At 45.6% G+C, this 6000-nt stretch overlaps 1 protein-coding gene across 1 annotated transcript in view; it reads right to left on the minus strand.

Moving 5' to 3' along the window:
• FAR1 (fatty acyl-CoA reductase 1) overlaps positions 1–5703 on the minus strand; it is a 40299-nt gene extending 34596 nt beyond the window's left edge. The window contains exon 1 of the mRNA XM_075502094.1: positions 5467–5703. The gene's annotated coding sequence lies outside the window, so the exon portion shown is untranslated. The remainder of the gene's footprint in view (positions 1–5466) is intronic.
• Positions 5704–6000: the final 297 nt, after the last annotated feature.

Consider the following 6000-nt stretch of genomic DNA (forward strand, 5'->3'; position numbering starts at 1 on the left):
ATGGATTCAGGGTAATAGTAAGTTCCCTCATGTACACCAAACATGCCTTTATTGATGATCTCTACAAACAAGTGAAACACAACAAAACAAAATCAATCTGAGAGATTATACCTAAGTCATTGCAACTGCAGTATAAATGCCACCAGAAGACCTAAAGCTGTATGTGGAATATGGCAAACCTGTGGCTGACACTCAGTATATTAGAGAATTTCTGAAAAACAACAGGCTTTTCAAACTAGTTATGTTCTTCAATCTTGAAGGTGTTCAAAGAGACTAACCTAGTACCAATTAAGACATTTGTCTACTTTAAACAATTTCTCTCCTGAAACCCAATACCAGTTAGAGTAACTAATATAGTTCGGTCAAAGTTTACATAACTAAGTGTATAGCCTTATGTCCACAAATAAAGGAGACTTGCTTTTAAAAAACAATTCTCCTCCTTTACTATACCTTTATAATTAGGTCATAAGTTGATGTTTTTCCAAATTGTTTACTGTTTGAGCTTAGTCTTCAAGTGCATGTTGAAGGAAAAAAATCTCTTTTGGTATAAGTAACCTCACTTCTTCAAGTTGCACAGAAGGCATAGATCAGTCCAGAAATTAAGCTATTACAGTAAAGTACATACCACATAAGAACATTTACTACAGCCCATCTCCAGTTCATGTGGAAACATGTTTAACACTTGTATCCAAAGAACCCTCAAACAAGTTTTAGGAAAACAAGAGGCAGGCAGATTCAGGATTCACTGAACAGGATCATAGTTCCAGATCATTTTATCTAAGTTAATTAGAAATCTGCATTAGAAATACCACTTGTGCTTTTGGTTATGAAAGGATTACAAGATAAAGCCTCAATGTTTATCAAGCTAGTTGCATAAGTCATGGCTCTTGAGTTAACCTTGAAAGGAGAGCAAAACCTTTCTGAAGAACCCACCTACAACATAATGAACAGAGTAACATTCACAGTTGACTACTACATGAACTGCTGAAGCTACAAGATCACTCAATTCTTATTCATTGCATTAAGTAAGCAAGCCAAGGCATCAGTTTAGCCTTCATACAAGCATGTCGATATCCAGTCCAGGTTATCACTAGGAAAAGCCTTAGCAGCAGGATTATTGCTCCAGTTGTTACTGTGATACTGTCATTTCACTGGAAGGAGATGTGGGGGGAGGTTTACAGTTCAAAGTATTTTGGAAAGCCAACAACCAAGTAGAAGGAAGAGGGCAGGAGGGGAAAAACAAACAACATGCAAGTGGCTCATCAGTTTGTTTAGTTTCACAGGTAAGAGACAAATCTAAGTAATTAGAACCCAGATCCACATTCCTCATACTGATCTGACCAGACAAAGGTAACTACCCAAAAACTGTACCTGCAATTACATTCTGTTCAAAATATTAGAAGGACAATATAAGCCATCTGAGCTAGTCTTTTACTGGAATTGCCTAGGCATGTGCAATTACATTTATTAACAAAGCATTTACAATCAGAATACTTAATTAAGAACAAAAAACCCAACTCTTATTCCTCCCTTGTTTTAAATTATACATATTATTACAGAGTTAGAAGGCTTGAGTCACATTTTACAGCAGACATTACACAATGAATTTGAAATCCTAGGAATCAACACTTCCAGACTCCTTCCATACTTTCCCATATGTTTTACAATTGAAAAAAAATCCAAAATTATCAACCTTGCTGATCCTCTCAGCTCCTCTCAACTGAAGAGTTTCAGGTAGTTTAAGAAAGATTTGGGGGGGGGGGGGGGGGGGTGGGGGGGGTGGGTGGGTGGGTGTGTGTGCAGACACGACACGACACAGACATGGGATGGGGACAGGACATAATTCATTATTTGACAGATACATGTGAATGTTTAATACTAATTCACTAACTATACTTCTGCAAGAAAATCCTCAAATGCCCTTGATCATGTTTCCCCAAATCCTGACTTCTAGTGCCTTTGTAGTAAAGAACACCCATAGTAAGCATACTCACAGCTGATGAGCTGGTTGTTGAACAGCTGTAAAGAGTTCAAGTTTTAGAACTCTTCCTTAAAATTACAGTGAAGTCCTCCATAACTGTAACCAAGAACTTAACTCCTTAATGTTTAGGTGAGCCATTTCAAAATTCTTCATGCAAAACCGCAGTCAAACAATATAACATCTTAACACAGTGCAATTCGAGGGCTTTCCAATGCAAATCAATAAAGATATCTCCTCTCTCATTATGTTCCTGCAGAAATTCCCAATAATTCTTCTGAAACCTAAGAATAACTCCTTTATCTGACAACTGCTCTATCAAGTTGTATTTGCAGCCTAATCACCTTCTTAAAAAAACCCAAACAAAACCACACAAGTTTACCTTTCCTTTTTTCCAATACATGTAGAACAAAACCCTGTCAAAAAATTAAAAGCCCATTTTCACAACTTTATCTTTAGAAATAGCTTTAACACACAGTTAAAGCAAGTTCTACTAACAGATTGCCTACCTGTCCTACAAACAAGACAAATAAAAGTGAACACCAGTTAAACAGGATGCATGAAGCTTCTCTCTTCCTTCTTAGAAGGACAGAGGTATTTACTCCACTCCTGTAGCTGGTACTGATCATGTAGATGCTCAATTCCTGTTTATGCTAAATGATAGATCCAAATAACACATCCATTATGCCTATTGCACAAGAAGCCCTACAAACTTACAAACATCAAGCTGAACAATGACATGGAAAGGTTGGTATGATGTAGTGAGTATACAGCCACCAACACCAAATGGCAGCGTAGCAAGGTCTACTAAGCAGTCTTGCTAACCACACCCAAAGGAAGAAAGTAATAGGGTACATCAATGAAGTCACACATTCGTTGAGAAAGTTTGGAAAAAGCTTAACAAAGGCAAAGAACAACAGTTTTACAAAAAGGGCCTCACTATAAACCCTGGTTGGAGACACTCAAAAGAAAAAAGGCAAATAGGAATACCTAGTCTCTTTGGAGAGACAGCATTTGTTAGGACTGTTTGCAACTCCCAAACTTTAAAAGTGTTGAGGCTAAACAAAGCATAGCTGGAGAACTGTATTACTGCAAGGTTCAGAATTAGCAACTGGGAGAAATACTATGGATGTACATGAAGGTACTAACCATGCCCAGCCATTAAAGGATTATATGAGGTATGTCCTCCACCTACAGACAAGGTACCAACTAACCAAGTACAAGTGTTGATGATATTGGTTCCTCTTCAGAAGTTTTTGTTTGCTTTAAGTTACCCAGCAGCTCTGCTTCCTGCAGATAAGTAACAGGCATACTGTACTGAACACAGACCCTCCTCAAACACTGACTACTTTGTGACAAAAAACTGAAACATACACACAAACACACACAATTTCTGGCTGGAGAAGCTAACCAAACCTGAAATCACTGCAGTGATACAGCCACATCTTCAACAACATCTAGTATATTTTCTAGCACTTGCTTAAACTTTCCAAATTGCTGCATAACCATTTTAGCTTGTTATACATCCCTTCCAAGCACTGGAAGCACGGTGCTTGTGAGGAACTCTGAGTTCCTACTAGAGCTAGAACTCAGGAACAGGAAAATGACAAAGGATCTTTTGCTTTATAGTAGTCAGGAGGAGATTCAGTTTGGCCTCTCAGGAGCTAAGAGGTTCTATGGATGGCCTGATTCTCCATTTGTAGGATAAATGTTAGTACAGGTATTTCAAGACATCTATTACCCCAATTTTTCAAAGTCTGAGTAACACTAAATACCAAATGAGGAGAAATCCTTTGCTATTATAAGTTATAGTTTTGCTTCAATGCTAACTTTTTATTGACAAGTATCAGCTGCTTAGGATGACTAAGATGTCAACAGGTTGGTTTTTTGTAACTATAGGAAGGAAAAGTACTCATCATGTACAAAACATACCTCTACATTAGACAGTCACAATTAAGGGAAAACAATTGCTCCACTGTGCTTTTACTGTTGAAATTGTCTCTAGTAAATCTTCATTAGACCTGCAGTCCAGCATAAGGTAAATAAAGACTAAGTAGTTGCAGTAAAAAGTTACAGATCTAGATTTGCATATTATTTTATAGTTCTGCAGCAGCTAGGGGGAAAAAAAAAAAACACCACCAAACCTGCAAAGTCAGTCTTTCATATTCAGTTGTGGGAGGTTTTGGGTGGGGAAAGGGCTGATTTTTAAGCCACCTATATTTGAGGGGAGGGTACAAAAACAGGGTAGAAAAGCTGAAGAGTAGAGAGCCTAGAAATACATACCTAATACATAATCTTCAAATTGCTGAAATAATGGTATCTCAGATATGAAGCACAGACATGATACACAAGTCAGGGAAGTTGGGGGGTCAAGAAATTCTAGCCTGCTACAGTATAGATGGATGTCACAGATAGTAAAACTCCTACATGCTCTACTTCTGGTTTAATTATTATTGAAACAGTTATTAAAGTACTAAAGACTTTCAGTTGCTAAAGCTGTGAAGTAGGTTAAATGAAATTAAAGGTTTCTATTTCCATGGGATTCAAGCTGGTTTCAATTACAAGTTTGCTACCAATCAGTGTATCTCTGCTATTAGCCACACTTTAAACTTTACTCAAGAAAGTCTTTCTGTAAACCCAGGCGGCTTCTGCTCCACCAGGACTCCAAGCCTCTACTCAGAGTCAGGGGCTGCTGCACACACTAAGAGCTATCACAGCTCTCAATCTACTATTTCCTGATGCATGGACCCATTGAACTGGGACTCCTGTTTGAAGAAACGGACCTCCTCCCCATACATTCTTCTAAGCGGGAGAGAAACTTGTGGCCTTTTCCTGTAAGGCTCTTCCTTGCACTAGCCGCAACTACACGGGCTCTGAGAAAGGGGAACTATTGTGGCAGTACGGCCGGAGCTGGGGGAAGCCAGAGCTGCTTCGCAGGAAGAGCCGGCGCGCCGCTGCTCGCAAGAGGCCCATCCAGCGACGGGAGGGCAAAGCAGACGGAGAGGCGGGCGGGCGAGGAACAGCGCGGGGAGATGGGTGGTACCCTGCGGCTCCGGGCCCAGCGGCAGGTGAAGCGGGCCGCCACGGACTCCAGGGCTTTCGGCCTCGCCCACGCGACAGCGCAGCGCGGCGGTGCCGAGACAGCCGCCCGGAAGAGCGTTTGGGGATCCCCCCCTTTTCTAAGCATCGATCCCAGCAACCGAGCTCCTCCGCCTGTAACGCGCCTCCGGCCTGGCCGCCCATCCGCCACCACGACGCACCTCAGAGCTCCCCGTCCCCAGCGCGCCTGCTTCCCTTCCCTTCCCCCCCCCCCCCCCCGCGGCTCCCGCCGCCCTCACTCCCCAGCAGCCTCCCGGAAACGCCCGACAGCGGCCGGCTCTCCCCGCGCCCCCCTCACGGACCGGAGGAGAGGATGGAGCGGCCCGGCCCGCGGCCCCCAGCCGCGCCGGCTCGCCCCGACTTCCCGCCGCAGCTCGGGCGGCCGCTACCTGCTCCGAGCGGCGACCCCCGCCGCGCCTCTCTCGCCCACTCGCCGCACCGTCCCCCGCTGCTCTGAGGGGCTCGGATCAGCGGTCCTAAAAGAGCCGCTCCCGTTGGCCGTTGCGCACACGGTACCCGCCCGCCTATTGGCTCCTCGCTCCGCCGCTCGGAGGGGCGAGGACGCCGGGGGTTGGCGGCTTGCAGGAGCCCCACCCAGTGCCGCGGCTCGGCGGGTGGGGCGGCCGGGCGCGTGCCGCGGGGCTCGCGGGGCGGGGCGGGGCGGGGGGCCGCGGCTGTGGTTCCGGCCTGAAGCTCCCCCCGCGCCCCCTTGCGCGGTGGTTGGGGCCGCCGCTGCCGCTGCCGCTGCCGCGCCGCCTGCCCGCACCCCCGGCAGCGCAGGCGCGGCCTCGCCGCCGTGGGGGCGGCGTGGGAGGTGCCCAACCGTCCCCGCGGCGGCCTCCATCCCCGCGGCGCTGTGAAACGGCCGCCCCGCTGTCCCCAGGCCTGTGCCGCGCCACCTCCGGCCCGTCCGGAGGAGCTGC

Source organism: Mycteria americana, chromosome 5 (genome assembly GCF_035582795.1).
Source record: "Mycteria americana isolate JAX WOST 10 ecotype Jacksonville Zoo and Gardens chromosome 5, USCA_MyAme_1.0, whole genome shotgun sequence".
Taxonomy (NCBI): domain Eukaryota; kingdom Metazoa; phylum Chordata; class Aves; order Ciconiiformes; family Ciconiidae; genus Mycteria; species Mycteria americana.